This window comes from Ixodes scapularis, unplaced genomic scaffold (genome assembly GCF_016920785.2).
Source record: "Ixodes scapularis isolate PalLabHiFi unplaced genomic scaffold, ASM1692078v2 PGA_scaffold0__279_contigs__length_252992795, whole genome shotgun sequence".
NCBI lineage: Eukaryota > Metazoa > Arthropoda > Arachnida > Ixodida > Ixodidae > Ixodes > Ixodes scapularis.
The window spans coordinates 160,860,232-160,879,151 of record NW_024609835.1 but is presented as its reverse complement, the minus strand read 5'-3'; positions in this window follow the sequence as shown (position 1 = coordinate 160,879,151).

Sequence of the window (18,920 nt, the reverse complement as noted above, 5' to 3'; positions counted from 1 at the left end):
GTAGCGCAGTGCAGCGCAATGAACCAACCACAACAACCTACGGATCGAATGCGCCGCGAGGTGCAGTTTTTATGAGCAATATTTTCCACATCGCTAAAACAGAAACTCGTTTTTTGTTTTGTTTTTGTTTTGCATATTGCTCTATGCTGTGTGGGAGACAATGCAACCAAGTACAGTCACTGTGGATGCGGTGCTCAAGTACCACTAGCCGTTGAGATAAAACCCTCAAACGGTAACTGGCTGTAACGCAAACCTGGCTAAATGTTTTTCTTTTTGCTTCAAACAATATTATGCAAGGTGTTGTTTCGCGTTTTTTTTAGATCCCATTTCTTTAAGTATTTGTCAAGGAAAATTTAAGAAAAAATACAAGGTGATTTGTTTTGTTCTTTTCTAAATGAGAACAAAACTGCATTTTTTGGCTTCGTCTATATCTAAAAAATACCGGCCGCAATAAAACAAAATACCTAGTTCTTTTCTTTCGATGTGAACAAAGCATGAAATATATTATAGTCTAAACCCCGACACAAGGATAAATAAAATACCGGACACATATTGTCCGTCATTTTATCTCCCCTTATTCCAAGGTTTAGAGTATTATGTTTCATAACCAGCTTGGTTGTATACCTTCGCTCAATAAAATACTTTGTAGAAAACGCTTCAGGTGAAAAACTTAATTCTAATATATGTTAAAAATCGTCAAGAAAATTTTAAATGTGAAAAAGTAGTGCAAGATGCCAAGATAGTCATATTATAACACTTCAAATATCGAATAAAACACCATAATAAACTTAACTAATTTAAGTAGACTAATTGGCGTGCTTTATACCCACAAATATTTCCGTTGTAGAAAGCTGTGTTTTTATTCATGTGCCCATCAAATTTACATCTACGCGTAATGGGAAAAATAGTTGTTTTACCTTCATTCTAACGCAATATATTTTTTTTTAACAAAAACAAGATAATATTTGATAAACGTATGGTCCGTTCAGTCGTGTGAACTCGCTTCGCGACCTCATATAAAACTTTAATTGGAAACAGTAAATGGGCTTGTCTAATAGGACCGGCCTTGTCCGAACAAACCCATCTCTCTTATTTGCTATGCGCGCCCTACCTCCAAATAAAGTAAAGATTTGTCAACAACAGATTCTCCGATAGTCTCTCATGCCCGCAACATTCCCGGAGCTTTATTTTATTTTATTTTTGCTCCAACCATACAGCCTAAACGAGCGAAGGCGAAGATCCGAAGACGGTTGTTTCTGGACGGTTCTGCTCTAACGCTTCATTGATTACAGACGCCGACAGCAGAAATAACCCTCCTCTTCGGTCCCCGATTCCGAAGAAAGCGGAACCCATCGGACCGCTCGTAAAAACACACCAAAACAGCCTTTCGGCCACGCGACAGCCCAAGGCCCTAAGAACTAAACAAATTGCTAAACACTGGATGCGGACTGCATGTATAGCGCTACATCTCCGGTCTGCGTGCCTACACGCCATGGCACGCAGAAGAGGAGCATCTCGCTGGAATGGGGAACGCAGAAGAGAGTAAGCACCTTGACAGCCATGATGATGACAGTGATGATGATAATGACGACAATTATAACAAAGCACCCCCCATCTCAATATAGAAACGACCGCAGCAGCACTGCTGCCGGTATCTCGGGCATCCCGAACATCTGCCTTTCCCAACTGGCGTTTTTTCTTCCTTCCCACGCTACTAGTTCATTGCTCAGAGCCACCTTGCCTGGCCCGGAGGGAGAGAAGTGTTTGCGCCGTCCAGCACTAATGAGAAAGCGTTAGACCGAAGACGATGGAATCCACTCCCGCTTGGGATGAGGCACAAAAGAACAGAAAAGTGTCACGACAGTGTTTGATGCTGATCTTGTTATTTTTTGTACATGTGTTGATTTGTATGCTGGATTAATGTGGGACGTTGTCGAGATGGAAGAAGTAAGCTCATTACGCTTGTAACGCTTCAGTGAGACTATAACGATGAAGCTGCGTTTGCAGACCGGCACAGATTATGCACTTTTTCGGTAAGTTCACTTTGTTTCCAAAACAAACAAAAAACAAAAAAATGCGCTGTCGCACACCCTACAGCCTCATCTGTTTTGAACTCTGGAACACCATAAAAAATAAAATATATGATTTAAAAAAAATTGTATTGCTCAATTTCTAATTCTCGTTAACAGTTATTGAAAGATTACATATAGATTTTTGGAGGACTGCTACATTACTAACGTACTAAAATTGCGTTCAATATTTTTCTTATGAGTGTTACTGGTTTCAACACTGTCACACCTATGCAGCAGTGGAACGTTATGGTGAAACAAATCTCCTTTTTAACTCTCCATAACAGGCCAACGTATTTCAGGCTACATCTTCATGTGACTTGGCTAATCAAATCCGTAGTTGTTAAAGAATAGCATACATTCAAGTTTCCTTTAAAAGAGAAAACAAACAATATATTATATTACATCCGGTTTATTCAATTCATTTAGACTTAAATTTGGAGGTGATCTGTTTCATAGAAATGTTTATGATGGGGTATACAACATGAGGATAATAACAGATAAAAAAGACGAATTTAATAAGCACTTGATGAGATACAGGCTGCGAATATTCAGTGAAGCAAATCAAGATGACGAGTTAAGTATAAATACGTTTTGTTTGATGCATCTTAACTGTTAATAGATTATTCGTAACACAAACAACAGTTATTCTTTATATGGCGCCCGCTGCGCTTATGTTCTAATTATCTTGACATTGTTTTGTGGGTCCTATTTAGAAACGTAGTTTCAAAATAAGATATCAGCAATCATCAGTTCGCTTTTTGCGCCAAGTTCGAAACAATTTTTTAGTGGGAGGAGGAAAGGGAGGTTGGAATTTGTGGTAAATGATGAAAGTTCCACGTTGTCACAGTTAATGTCTGGTACAATTTGGAAGCATTTTTATCAAAGTATTGTTGTAATATCACATTCGCTGTTTACTGGAGTTTACTTTAGCATTATATTGTCGTTATGTTCTAGGTTTATATTTTCTTTGTGTTAATTATCTTCATTATGCAGGTAGAGCTACAACATAAAATGTTTGTTTGAATTATTGGAAACACTAAAAACGATACTCCTGGATACTTTGTTTTTCAGGTGCAAAATAACAGTTTGACTTAATTTTTATTAGCGGTCCTAATAGCATTGTAAATTTAAACAAGTAGCGAGCACTATCAAATGCTTAGATTGTCTTACGTAGTAACCCCCCAAAACGGCAATATCAGGTTCTTGTCCTGAACGGACATTAATAGTAAGCCCTCTTTGTTAAAAGTACAACTAGAGATTGAGTAGACCTCCACTCCACGCCTCTGAGCTTACACTCTACCGAAATGCCGCAATTTATGTTTGTTTGTTTGTTTGCTTTTTCTTCTTTTTCTTTGTTTTAGGGGGGGGGGGGTATAATGATTACAGTGTTTAGGACAAATCTGAGTTGAGCACACAGCTTTATGCTAGTGTTCCTTGAAATTTATCAGTTTTCTTTAAAAAAGAACTACGTTGAGAAAATAAAACAAATTACTACTACAACAATACAGATAGGCTCATAATCTTTAAAGCAATTCTAGTGCAATTAAACTTCTAATTTGAATCGCACTAATATTCTTACCAAACACTTGAATCCAAATCGTGCAGTGCAATTCAGAAGCCGCCTAACATTATGTAAGAGCTACTTTTGGAGGGGATCGTGCACACACACACGGCTATTTCATTGTCTCGTTCACGAAAGAGCAACAAGCATTATTTTCATTTCACTGAACTGCCACGCGTATATCATGACAAGAAACCTAAAATGCGGCAAACATTTTTAATTGTCTTGCTGGTGTGAAGATGAAGAGAGAGCTAGTGGACTTTGCAAAGTAATCCGCCGTCTTTAGCGTGAGTGTGAATATCGATTTTTTTATCATCAGTAAATTCGCATGACGGGAATGAAGTGCGTCTCGTTCCAAAGTTGACTTGGTCGTACTTATCAATACCGAGGCCCATTTCCTAAACATGAGACATTTCTGATATTTTATCTGCGAAGTCCAATGGAAAAGTAATAAGCCCGTTCTTTTTTATTTAGAATTCGGTGACTCCAAACTCTTGGATTATATTTTTTAACTCAACATAGAATTTGTACATACAATATGTCGGTTACGAGTTTTCACAAACAATTAAAACAAATGCAACTTAGTTTTGTTTTCGATATCATCTTGAGAGTTGCAGCCGCGACTTTGCTCACTTCGTCGTACAAAAAAAAAAACCACACTTCCATTTGTGCAGTTTTCTTTTTTGTTTTAGTGTTGAAAATGCCTACAAGTAACACTGCGATAAGTCCTCGCTATACAAAAAGTTTTGCAATGTAGTTACCACACTTTAAATGCTAACCCCAAATTTAATCACGTCACCACTGCCATACTCTCACAAGCACGACTTCGTCATCCATTATGACAACACGGATGAGGTGCCTCATGGACATGTTGCGACAGATCGCCATAGACTATGACGGTCCAAATGCAGGTTCGTAAATGTAGGTGTAATACCTCCACAAACATTAGCACAACACTACCCTTTTAAGTTATTTCGAAGCTAAAGGGAAGCAGTCTCACTACTTCTCAATTGGCACTCGTAGGTCCCACAGTACCAATATTATTTTCTAATCTGCTGTACAGAAAGTGCCTAAACCACAACTCAATTTTTCCGCAAAGTCTAGAGAGAAACGCACCTATGTGGACGGAAGAACGGACAGAAGAAATGTTGCGATTGTCCACCAATCACAACATTTCGCCCGTCTCTCCGTTTGTCCATCCGTCACTCCGTGCGTTGCGTTAAGAATCATTTCATGCCTTAGAAGATATAGAGTGGAGCTAAATTAAAAAAGTGTGCGAGCACAAATTCGCGACAATACTGATCGGGGCCTACTGATACGCGAACCACGGTCCGTGACACTTTCTATACGTGATTGGAATCTTTGCAAATTATACTAAACCCACAATTCAAAGTGATAGAAGGCACGCGGAGCATTCCGAAAAGTTGCCTAATTCGGGCGCGTTTCTAGGTTTCCGTTTCTTATCGGGGCGCATCGCCGCGCCAGGCGCGTCTTCACACGGGCACTGACGTCAAAAAGGCAAACCCCGTGTAGCTGTCAAAAGGCTTTCTTATCTAGTCGCGATACGTGTGATGTCCGGAGGCGCACGTACGTTCCGCGCTTTGGCCTCGAGGGCGGAGATTGCTGGTGCGGAGATGCCCTCCGATAAGAAACCGAAGCCGAGACACGTCCACATTCCGCTTTTCTTCGAAACTCCGTAAAATACTGCAATTTCCTTATAGCAATATATTAGGACCGAATTTAGTCCATTTTGATTATTCGCAACAAGTTTCTAATTCAAACCATACCTTTAAAATTAAGGTTTAAATCTTTAATTACCGAAGTATACTTACTTACTTGATTATACTGGATGCTAATGATTTTCATTGGGCACAGACTATTACGGCATCAACATTTCTTCGTGCATTGCGTAGTTTCTGCCGGAGCGACAAGGCCGCGTTTTCAAAAACGCTCTGTATGGGCGAGGACACACAGCATGCCGAACGCTGCGACCTGATCGACTAGATAAAATAATATTGGCTCGTGTCCCAATCGCCTCAACCGACAGCGTCTCCACCTTTCAAACTGCGCAAATACAACAAACAAAAAAGAGACAAACAAAATTAACCAAAACTTGTCTCGTTTCCACATCACCCGGGCCCGCGCCCTTTCGTCCGAAGAGTCTTCTCTGTCCTCGACGGATGCAGGCTTGCGCGCCAGCCACGTATTTAAGGTTTAGTGACGAAGCAGTGTCTAGGCAACACGAGTAGCGCAAGTGCCAAGTTCAACAGGGCGTAGCCCACCCAGAACAAAGTTCTGACTGCTGTGTTGCGCAAGACGTTTCTTTATACCGTGCTGACTAGGAAGTCTACACCCTAAAGAAAAGGGTATCACCTTACACCCTTTTGTCCCATATAATGCACCCCAAAACTTCAATTCAACGTACAGCGCACTATAGTCGAACAGACGGCCCCACATTTTATGAGGGCCTTGATAACGGTGCGATATAACTTACTAAATAGCTGAAGTACCGTATAAAGGACCACAGAAAGAAATCTGATGTTTTGCAGTAGGGCCAAGAAAACGCCGATTATTTATTTTTATATAAGTTGTACTGCACGGCTATCAAGCCTCTCGTAAAAGTTAGTAACGTCAGATCGACGTCAGTGCGCTGTACGTAAAACTGAAGTTTTGGGGCGTCTTATATGGGACAAAGGGTGTAAGAATACCCCCCTTTTTTTTGGAGTGCATTGGAACACTGCTCTAAATAGTATCCCATAGAAGCTTGCAATATATATATACATGTCAGCGATGTTTCGAAAGATTTTTTGTTCGCCTTTTTAACCTATGCGTATGATTTTAATAGAAGTGTCATTTTATTCTTTATTTGGCAGGACCTTCCGTGTGAAGAATTTACGAAGACAGAACATGGGCAAAATGGACAATACGAACTTCAAAATTCTGCGTGACAAACAAAAGAGGCCTACTGCCATTTTAACATCAAGTGCATCGTAAGTTGTATTTGTACCTTGTACACTACTGCGTGTGGAATGTGATTTACTCAATTTTAGTTGAGAGCGGCTTTAACGTCACCGTGTATCGATCAACACCGACGTGTTTGTGAATAAAGGGCACTACAATTCTTTTTCACGAAACCAAAACGTTTTTGTGAGACCATTGGGAATTTTTTTTTAACTCGTGGGTTCACAGCACTACGTAAGAGCTAGGTATATTATTATCATTGGCATTTAGTTATCTAGAGGTCAATTTAAAACATACCGGTGCTTCTATGCGCCTCAAAACAATTCAGACATAGAAGCACCCAGGAATCGGTTCTACGCGAATAACAACGAAGTGGAATTTCACATGGCAGGCGTCGCCAACAAGATTTATTGATAAGAGCAACGAAGACATGCACGTTCCACACATAATTATATCCGCTCTTCTGCCTCATCAAAATAGGTTTAGACAGTGACGCAGTTTTGTTTTTGATATTTTTTGAAGCTTTCACTTCAAAGCCGGACTTTTACGTCCATTCTCTTTCGGCATCTGTCAAGGTGCACAGAAACTGCTTCTTACTCGCTTCATGAATAATAAAACGATGCCATTCTAGAATGTGTGCCGCAGACATTCGGCCTGCAAAGAAGCGTGGCCGACGCCAGGAGTTTCCATGGTACCCTAGGGACGCGAGCCGCGTACGCTGTAGTACACAAACACCTGCAGGGCCAAACATCTCGGGCGCATCGCGCGACCGTTTGCGACATAGTACGATTAAGCTAGCTCAACTACTGTATTCGCCTAACATCTGCTCTGCCAGGAGACTGCGGGAGTGTTTCTAGCCCCGGGAAAGCAAAAAGTTTTTTTTTCGGTTAGTACCAACTGCAGTTTACACTACGTGGAGGGAGAGCTGAGGCCCATTTAGAAGTAACCAGCAACTCATAAAAGCGCTAGTCACGTTCGCTTTCCTTAGGCTGTGTCTTGATTCGGCGTCTTCAAGCTGGTGAAACAAATTCCGCTGTCATCCTGCGAAGGGCACTAGAAATAAAGCTTTCGAGAACGTACGTCCTTGAAGTTTTACGTGATTAGGGAGCTTCCATTAAAGTACAAATAAGCGTGAGTGACCCCTGAATAGAGCGGAACTGACAAAGTACTTCGGTATATTATATTGAGGAAAATTTATTTGCTATCAAGCATAAAAGAAAATTTAAAATAATGTACTTTTATATATATTTTAGATACAATGCATAAAAATGAGTGCTACAGAATAATACATTAATGATTCGATTGATAGGTCTAAGCTTTCTATTCGACGCCCAGCCATAATAAGAAGTGAGTGCTATCTTAAAAATGCCCGCAAAAATAAAGGCGCTTACTGCACGGTCTCATTTGGGTGGACTTCCATTTAAAAAGCACAACAGCAAACTATCCGTTGAACCTACAACAGTTAATGTTCTCTGTAGGGTCTCGACATGAAAAGAGCCTCAAGGCAGGGCAACATGAAGTCTGGTAGAATTGCTACTACATGAAAGTATGAAAATTATCAAGTAATCATTTGCCTCGCTGGAAACGTGATATTATTGAGTGCACTGCAGTAGAATATGCAAATTATATGATTTTGACGCAAAATTATTTTATGCACAACAAAACTGCAATATAACAAAATTTTCCTTTGATTAAGATATCTAAGAGCTACAGATGTTATAAGGAAGTTGTGGAAAGATGAAATTGGCGGTTCCAAACACTTTCTTAAACAGGGAGATAAAAGTATATCTTGCCTATAGTACTACAATCTGTAATATTGTTGGGCTCTATTTGGCCCCGTTAACACTTATATTTCAAAAGTTCAATATTTGTTCTCTATACGCCCTCAGCTTCATTAAGATAAAAACAGTAAGGAATGAATAGGTGTTGTCGCATGAATTCCGAGACATAAATTCACCACTACACGAGGACAAAAAAAAAAAATTACGCGTCAGCATAACATTTTTGTAAGCGTTGATGAAATAACTAAATTCATCAGTAAAAATACTTAACATTGCATCTCACCTACACTGTTAGCAAAAATAACACGCCCAGACGTGTAAACAGTTGTCCCATAGCGGACACGTCGAAACGTGTTCGTTTTACACGAGGCCATCTGTGTTTTTCGTCTACACATGAGTTGCTGTGTAAACTGAACACGCTACACCGTGTCTGCCTTCCGCAAAACCGTTTCGAGCGTGTTCCTTATGAAGCATGGCGGCCAGCGGCCGAGAACAGGCGAGAGACGAGCCCAGCGAGCCGCGCGCCTTTCAGCCGAATTGAAAGCACACAGGGCGCGTTAGTTCTCGTCCGATGTCTTTTATACACAGTAAAGTCTCGAAGCGGCGGACGTAGCTACTTGCAAAGGTACGTACGTGTGTTGTCGGCGGTCGGCGGCGTCAATAGCTTCAACGAGCCGCTAGACAAAAAAAGAAAAAAACGAATGCCGAACTCACATGGATAAATAACTTGAGCAAACTATTTAGAATCGGGCGGTAACTTGCGCCACCTATCGAGATTTCTAGCAGCCTGTTTTTTTTTTAAAAAAGACGAGTCAGTTAACACTGGGAACGACCACGGCCACACAGCAACCCTACATACAACGCAGGCAACACAGCACACAGCTACACGGCACCGACATATACACAAACACAACAACCGACACAACGCCCGACACTTCCTACTCGATATCCATTTCTCCCCGCGGCGCATATAAGCTTGACATGTGCGGGTGAGCTCCTTGGTCACTGACCACTACAGATTTATAGAAGAATACACAAAACACGGCGCAATGGACAGCCGTGTGTTAGAACTGTTTGCATTTAAAAAGTATGGAGGCAAAATCTATAATGCGAGTCCGTTGCAATAAATAATGATATGTTAACAATAAATCTTAAAACGGTCATGAAAAAGTTCAAATTTTTGTTATTTTCTTGCTTGACCAGTGTTATGAGCAGTCCGACTAGAATGAATCAGATAGAAAAACAAATTATTGGGATTTTGTCATTACGTATACAATCCCTATTGGAAAAACGTACAAGAAACAAACCTGCTGCTTGTACAGTTCTGGTATGACACCACCGTAATTTCTTTGTGTTACGCATGCAGCTAGTTTGGTTTGGCGTTCTGCATAACTGGAGATACCGGCACCGCTATGGCTCCGGGTCTGTCTATACTGGCAGCCACTTTGCTTGCCGATATGATTCGGTGTGGCTGGTATGATTTTGCGTCCGATGACGTAGGCGACTGCCGTCGTTCCAACAAAACGCTTATACCACGGGACCACCGGTATAACCAAATCATACATGCAGAAAGACGACCGCCATCTTCCAACAAAAACGTCCATCGTTCACCACCGCTATCGTTACATACACCATACATGTCGAAAAAGAACATACCCTATTGGAAAAACGTACAAGAAACAAACCTGCCGCTTTTACAATTCTGGTATGACACCAACATAATTTCTTGGTATTATGTATGCAGCTAGTTTGGTTTGGCGTTCTGCATAACTGGAGATACCGGCACCGCTATGGCTCCGGGTCTGTCTATACTGGCAGCCAGTTTGCTTGCCGATATGATTCCGTGTGGCTGGTATGATTTTGCGTCCGATGACGTAGGCGACCGCCTTCTTTCCAACAAAACGCTTACGCCACAGGACCACCGGCATAACTAAATCATACATGCAGAAAGACGACCGCCATCTTCCACCAAAAACGTCCATCGTTCACCACCGATATCGTACATACACCATGTATGCCGAAAAAGAACATAAGCCGCGTTTACATGAATGCGACTTAGTCGCATTGAATCCAGTTGCCGCATTCAATATATGATCATGTAAACGGCATAATGCGCAAAGCGCATCGCATTTTGGAACGGGAAGGATAATCGCAAGGCGCTCGCTGCAGGAGCGAGTGAACAGCTGAGAACATGGCGGCGGCCAACCTCGTCAGCGGCGCGGAGAGCGGTCCCGCAATTTTTTTTCCCGAGAACAAACGCAAGCTTTTGTTGCGATCATAAGTAAGCGGAATATAGCGGAGCTACTCGGTGAGGGCGGCCCCGTCCAAACCTTTGCGAAGTACGACTTACGCGTCCGAAGGGGTCACAATGGCTTCAGTGCAAGCACGAATGACACCCGAGAGCTCCGAGCACTGTAGAGCACTGCATGGTAGCGCAGAACGAGCAGCTCCTACTTCGGTGCCGTTCCTGGCTGCGCAAGAGCCTCTCGGACTCGGGGTCCGGTTGGTCCTGTCGCGATCGGCGAGGTCTGGCGCGGCGAAACGCGGAGGTTTCCTGAAAGCGTGGGCACACACGTCGCCTCTCGTTCAGAGTGAACCGGCGGCCCGGCCTGGAGTCCTAAACGCCTTGGTTTTGATGCTTCTTCCGTCTCGCAACTTCTTCCACAGCACCGAAGACAGCGGACACGATCTTTACTTTCACTGAATGCGTCGAAAGGACTCCACGTGCGATGCACCGGAAAACGTGGTGCGGCTGGTGCCGGAACGGAACTGCGGAACTTCGAGCTTTGAGTTGACGTGCACGGCAAGAAACCGATCGTAACACCAAGCCGCGGATACCGCATCGCCGGTCGACAGCGGCAAACGGCCCGGTGCTCGTACTCGGCAAACTCGGCGTCTTTTCGTGGCCCCTCGCGTCCTCGCAACCAGGCACAAACTCACCAGCCCGCAACCGTAGCGACCGTAGTCGGCGTTGGAGAAAACCGAAACCGAAACCGAAACTTAAGGCTTCTGCCCAGTGGCTTCGGTGCTTCCGCTGCCGCGGCTTTTCTAAGTTCGCGGCTTCCACTTCCGGTCGTCGCGGAGATGGCGAACAATGGCGAAGATAGCGCGATGTGGTTCGTTGGCTCGTTTACGGTTACGGGACAGATGTTTTGCGGTCCGTTTCTACTGCGTCTCTGGTTCTAAACTCGACGACGCCTCTCATAGTTCAACCAGGTGTGGTCGGCCTGGGTCAGCGCGGTCGGCTCGCCTCGTCCGATCTCCGGACCGCCGGCGACTTCCGAGTTCTTTAGGCCTGGGATCCGAAGGCGTCTGTCTCCGTGAAACGGTAAGCGAATCTCGTCCCGTTTTCGTTCTACTTTTAAATTACGTTTGGTGCGCTACTGTGTAAGCATGCGTGCCAAGTGTTCGTGACAATTTTGAACTAGAATAATTGTGCTTCATTGCGGTTTGTCATTTACCGCAAATGTAAATCGAGCAATGAAGGAGGAGCCATGCTTGAAAACGTTGTATGTACGATGTTAACTTCTACCTGTGCGGCTTTAAAGAAAGTCAAGACTGGTTACGGTTGGATGCGAGGCTGGTCCCAATGCAATGTTAAGCACTTAGAGCGCCTTTCTTAACGGCATGTAAGCAATATAGCGATCAACGAGACGAGCGACGGCGAGAAGCTACGAGTGCCGGCGCCGAGCGACGAAGATTTCTCACTCAAGCTGCTTGCGCCGCTCGGTTCTTGGGCTTCTAGAAAACGTCGCTCATCGCCTTGGTCGCTCGCACCAATCGCTTTCATAATGTGTGTGTCGTCGCGCGGCCGTGTTTATTCGAATATAAGTCGACCTTTTTTTTTTCTTTTTTTTTTTTTTCGGAAATTGTGACTAAAGAATTTCGACACCTGTATTCGCGACCAAATTTTGCGACCCTACCGGAGGCATGAAGCTATCGAGTCACCGAGCCGGCGTTGCCGTAGAGCCGCGCCGCTTCTTGTTTCAAAAAGCTTTTGGTAACCGAAATGGCTCGCCGCCCGCGGTGGCCCGTACCGCTCCTCGGGCGTCGGATGTCGACATCGCGCCTCTAGCGTTCCCCTTGCTGGGCAACGGGGAAGGAGAGGAACGCGATGCGCCAAGCACTTTACCCTCCATCCTTGCAAACGCGCACAAAAAAAAAAAAAAAAAAAGTTACTTTTGTTAGTTGCTTGAGGCGGCTCGGCTCGCGTGTTGCTCATGGCGACACGGCGGCTTTGCTTGCGTCTTTGTAGTTTGTCTTCCGTCGCTTCGCACCTTCTTTCGTTTCCTGTCCTCATTTTACAACGGTGTCAGTGAAGTATTGCTGCGAATACGCGAGGATGTCTACCCAGCTGAAGAAGCTTCGGACGACGATGACATGTCCAGAAGTTCTGACGGTGGTGAAGTTTTTGGCATCGCCCCGTGATTTAGCTGAGAGTGATGTAAATAAAGGTTTGTTTCTTTCTTTTGCCCAAAATTTCCCCTGTTCTTAAAAATAAAAAAAAAGTCGACCTATATTTGAATTACTTTTTTTTTATTCTCTATGGACCCAGTAAATAGGGTTCGACCTATTTTCGAGTAAATACGGTAACTTTAATTTTTATTTTGGTTTACGTCGGACGCAACTCGAATGCTTGACAGTTACGTTGGGCGTAACTTTAATTTTTATTTCAGGTTCCGTCGGACGTAACGTTAGACACTCCGTTACACTTAAGGAAAATAGGGGCTGCTGGTTCATCATATAAACCAACCATTTGTGTTTAATTAAAATGCATCACTGACCTCAAAAAAAAAATGATACTGCTATCCTAGAGTTTATGCTATAGGAATGTAGCGCTTCAGATAAATTTGTTAATTTTTACTTTTAGTCCCTGCCCCCTCCAGATACAACATCTGGCATAAAGCAGTGTTCCGGATCTCCTTCCAAGACCTCAGGCGGGTCGTCATTCAATCCATGAGTCGGCGGCGTCTCATGGGCGTGTTGCTGCTGCTTACTGGATGGTGCTACCGAGGGAAAAGTGGTCATGCTTGGGAAAGGCAAGTATGGCCGCCGTAAGTATACATATTGTCTTTACCTTTGCTGGAATCCACTTTTAAGAAATGCACAGTTCGCATGTGTGCATCTCTCAATGTTTCCACAGTCGGCTGTGTGTTTTTTTTGTTTTTTTTTTGAGTGCTCCAACTCTGCTAGTGCTAGTTTCTCTAGATCATGCAAATGGGATGCAACACTAAACCACATATGCTCTCGCAACAAGCAGTGCTGTGCAGGAGCACAGTGGAATTTACTCTAGCTTTATAATGCAGCACAAAATAGTTGACTCCAAGTGTAGCTACTTTTGTGACTACGTTTAACCAAAAGCTCTGCCGAAACAAACTTGCCGCCTTATAGGTAGTGCAAAAGAACCTCGCGTGCCTAACCTGGAGAAGGGCATTTTTTTATAGGTCAATTTTTTCTTAAACCAATACCTTCAGCCTCCTTGAAATGTTAACATCATGTGACACACGGAAGAACAGTAAACTCTTTAATGTTGGCGAACCTTTAATTTTCGCGGCCTTTAATTTTGCAGAATTCAGTGGCTGCGATTATGTCCTCTGTGACCGATTCGAGAAAAAATAGGGGCCACGAAGATAAGGGGGTTTTACTGTACATCGGAGGAAAGAGGAAGTCACTTTTGTTTGTATGCAAGAGTAAAACCAACAACAACAATCATGGTGTCGACACTTTGTGAGCCTATCTGTGTCTATTGAATGATATCAATTTTGTTTTAGTTCGTTAAACATTGTTGCCTGTACACTGTGGGATGTCGTCTTCAACACGAGCAGTGGTTTTCCCTGAAGTAGGCAGCATGGACGCGTGCCGCAGCGCAACATTGTTCATTTGCAGGTGGTACCGCAGGTTGAAGGATGGTTGGCACAATATGGGGGAATCACAATTCAATGTTCTACCTCGGGCGTAGACAAGATTTGCTCATTCTAAATCATTTTGTCTAAAAATCGGAGATTGGCGATGAATGTACCCGCATGGTTGGAAGGGCCAGACAAGCCTTGTGAGCGCTTCGTTTTCTAGCGTCTCAGTCCTGAACCCACTCACGCACCACATGTGTAGATGTTCCAATACATGGGACCACTTATTTGGAAAATGGTGAATGGCAACTGTTATCTTTATCAGACTTCTGTATTATGGTCAAAGTTGGACTGCATATTTGCACTACTTTTTCTCACTTAAAAATATGTCATACTAAAATATGTAGAATAGCCGATGACAAAAAGAGAATGGCTGGGCGTCCTCCAGCACGTGCTTGTGCTTTTTACCCCACTTTGGACAGATGTGCTCGCTCCAGGCTCATGAGGCGCTGAAACGTCATCGAAGGTAGCAGACGGGCTGGTGGTGGAACAACGGAGACTTCTCCCTGCCTTCCTCATGCTGTCAGTGAGCGTGTACCTCTATACTCTAACTTAGCTTAACCTGCACAGAACTGAGGAGAATAGGCTTGGCGAGTGCCCTTACTGCATATGCATTTGTACAGCTGAGGCACTTTCTGAATCAAGAACATTGTGTATCTTACCTTCAAAAACACATCATTTTGAGGGTGCAAGAGGAATTGTAAGGCATATCTTTGTTTGTATTGTCCTATTACGAATCGCAGGCACGTAGCCATGGGGAGGCTTATGAGGCCCGGCCCCCCCCCCCTTGATATCTTCCATTTTGCATGGGTCCTCCTCTCCCCCCTCCCCCTCATACAGCATTTTGTTATGAGTGGGCCCCCCCTGAAACAAAATCCTGGCTACGTGCCTGACGCATCGACTCCAACTTAATGCGGAGTCGACCCACCTTGTTGATAAATTTAATGCCTGCCAGGTAATTTGTTTTGCATTCAGTTAATATATCAGTATTCAGTTAGGTATCCCAAGTCATTAGTCGTTGAGATGCAGTCTCTCTGTAAGTCAGTCATGTTTAACATTCATAAAACTGCTTGTCAAATAATGGCACTGTCGAGGACATGTACTCGGCTCGAGCAATCGCTGTCCACAAGCTGGTTGTGGGGATGCAGGCAGCAAACATCCCGGTTGAAACGTCCTTCCTCGCAATGTAGCTCAAGTGAGTGGGGTCAGGGCCCCACTCACAAACGTCTATACTTTGCATCTCTTTAAGCTGGACCACTTTTTACACTACAAGCCATTGCAGCAAAAACAGTGTGACACATGATTATAAGCTCGACGTACCATGGCGTCCAACTTGAAGGTCACATGGCTTGCAGCTTCTGCCGTGGTTAACTTTAAACTGAGATAGTTTGGAATAATGCTCCCGGTTTTTAGTGTTGCCTGGCACGGTTAACAATTTGGTGATATAGTGCTGCATTGAAAAATCTGCATTCGTGACTGTATCACCTTATGAATGCATACTAGCTATTAAACTCTCCATTCTGCAGAGAAATGAAATGCACTTTGCTTCCAATTGCAGCTACTTCTGGAACTTCATGGTATGAAGCACCTTATGGCTGCAAGCTCTGTCCGATCTTGTTCTCTGGTCTGCGCAGGCCCATTGCAGGGAGTCACTCCGAGAGCCTCACCAGAGGTTCCTGCCCGTGGTCGTTCTAAATTTTTTTCTTGTAGGTATGCATCCTTTCTGTCTTTCCCTAATGTACTCGGGCGTTTTCTTTTCATTGTCGCAGATTTGCCTCAAAATTGGTTCAGCACAGAAATGGATGCTGTACAACCGTATCCCGCATATTTTGTTCAAGATAACTTTTCTTTGCGAAAGCTAGATTTTTTTTATAAAGGTTAGTTTTTTTTGTTTTTATTTACAAATTTATTTGAGTTTCCATGGGCAACACTAAGACGTTATGCCAAGGGCAAGGACAAGTTCGCTGCTCTAACTTGTTCTCAACTGATTGCAAGAAATTTTGTTAATGTCGTGAAACCTCTTTCCAGCACTTGCTTTGCAGCATGGAAACAAATTATACATGGGACATACTCTTTTTTAGACTGCTTGCTCATTCTGCAGGTCTGCCTTCTATAGATGTCGTGCTACTGGAGAGCAGGCGAATTCGATTGTTGGTTTTGCCATTGCTTTTTTTTAGCTGTTGTCTTAATAGTTCTTGTAAATTTAAAAATTTTCCTAAAAAGCAAGTCGGCAAGAATATCTAGTTTGACTAGTTAGCTGGAAATAATGATCTAGTACCCTTTAGTCAGTAAAAAAGATAGTGTATGCCGCTGTTAGTGTCAAGTTGAGATGCACGCTTTTTAGGCATTTTGCGCAGAGTGGTACCCATTTTTATTGGTTAGCCTCTTGGTGCGCCAACTAAACTCTTTCTATCAAGACACCTGCCCTTTGCTTTTATTTGGCAGGCTCTGGCAATAAAATAATATAGTGTTATTCCTCGATGGCTTAAAAACCTAAAGAAAGAAGTTTCTCCATGTTTAAACGCAAAGTTTTATAAAGGCAAAAATCAATTAAGCCAGTAGCAGACGACACATAGCCTCAGCAGTGCTTCGCGCCAACAGCGTTGCGTCAAAATAGCGGTCGTCTCCTTTTTGCTGCCTTCTCTCTCCCTCCTTCGGCGCTCTCCTCTTTTTCCTCCTCTCCGTCACGTTTGTCACCACACCCACTGGTTAAACTCTCCCACTATACGGCTCTGCATTGCAGTAGTAGTTTTTTTTATAGTCTTTAGAGTTAAATGTGAATATTTGACTGAAATCTCCCAGGTTGGGGTGAAAGAGGGTTAAATGAATGCATTTGATCATTCGCCTTAATTCAGTACCCATCATTTCAAGGCCTGTGTGGCCTTGTCCTGGGGTGTGTCTATGACTGTGGCTGTGAAGGAGCAGTTTTTTAATAGGTACAAGTACAAAGTATAAAAGCAAAAGGATCTATGTGCTGATCACGAAAGAATATGCTAGCCATTCTAATGTAGCTCTGCCAAGTACTTGATTGTGATTTGTTTTTATTTCCAGCTACTTGGTTGCCTCAAGATCTGGGGATCCTAGTGGCCACAAGCTTGGACTCAATCTTCTTCTGTGGTCCGGCCAGGACCATGGGGGAGGTAATCCCAGCAACAAGAGCATCACAGTATCTCCCTGCCTGTGACTTTCGATTAGCATCACGACAAGGGCGTGCTCATGCCACCAAGTGTTAGGTATGCTACTCGAAATAAGCATTCTTACCTATTCTTGAAGTGAAACAGCAAAAGCACTGCTAAGCCTAAAATGCAAAAAACATTCAAATCTCGGGTTGGATGGAGTTCCAATTACAAAAAGGCGTCTGCAGACATGATTCACATGTGAACTTAAAGCCCACGGATGTAGGTTCGACGGAGTCACAGAAATAACTTCCCGCAGATGGCTTCGCTAGTGCTATACCCAAACAAATTCTTAAAATAATCATTGTGTTACGTTGGTGTCATCAATCTTATGTACCTACCCCACCCAGCAGTCGGGAGATTTGAAATATAAAAAAATGGGAACTTGCACATTGTCAGCTCTGCAAAGACAATATATTGAACCGAGCATAGCACGTTCAACTTAAGAAAGCAATTCAGTGCAGGCCTAGTTTTAAGGTTCACATATTTGTTACTGCCCTTCATAATGAAGTAAAAACTGCTGAAGTTGTGGCCCACTACAGGCTTTCTATTAGTGTTAAAAAGTGTTATGGCAGTTTAAACAGCTCGCTCCAAATATTTTCTAGAAATGCATAGGTTTATGGAAATTATTATGTGGATGTTTGCAGACAGTCATGGTGAGACCAATCTTTAGTGCCAAGTGTTCCACTTATTCAGAGTTGGTTGAGTCTGTAAATATTGTAGGTCGCAAATTAAATTTTTATGGTATGCAATGGGCACAATCATACGTAATGACTAGCTCTACCTAGGGGAACTTTATACGTTTACTACGGCAAGATGGTTTCGCAAAACTAAGTATTTAGTTTATTCAACTCCTGCACTAACCTTATCTCTAGAAACTTTTTATATTCTTTACGATGCTGAGTTAGGATTCTGGAAGTAGTTTTTCTAGAACTACGCTAGACATTTCCAGTTGATAATTTTTCTCGCAAAGCATTCGAGAGAGCCAAACCCTATAATATACGGATGGAGTTCCAGAATGATGCGACTGGCAGTTTGAAACATTCGGCACTGTAACAGTAATAATGCCATGTCACTTGCCTATGTGATGCTCATTTTCGCAGATCAAACTGCTTTTTCCGTCTGCACTCATTTTCAGTGGACTCATTCAGCGAACTGGCACCCGAGACTGCAGCGCTGGGTTCTGCGAAGTGATTTGAATGAATATAGATGCAACAGGTTTCTTTGAGTGTGCGTCTAACACGTATTCTTCACATTGAATCTGCTACTGTATTTATGACCGTGTCCTTAAATGTATCCACATTCCAGCTTATTTTTATTTTGACGTTTGAGTTTTCTTCAGTACTTTTCTCAACATCTGTGCTTGTTGAGCCGTACTCAAGACCATACATCTTGTCTTTCCCTATTACATTAATATATAAAACTGTTGATGCCGAGTGAGAATTCAAGGTACCGAATCTGTC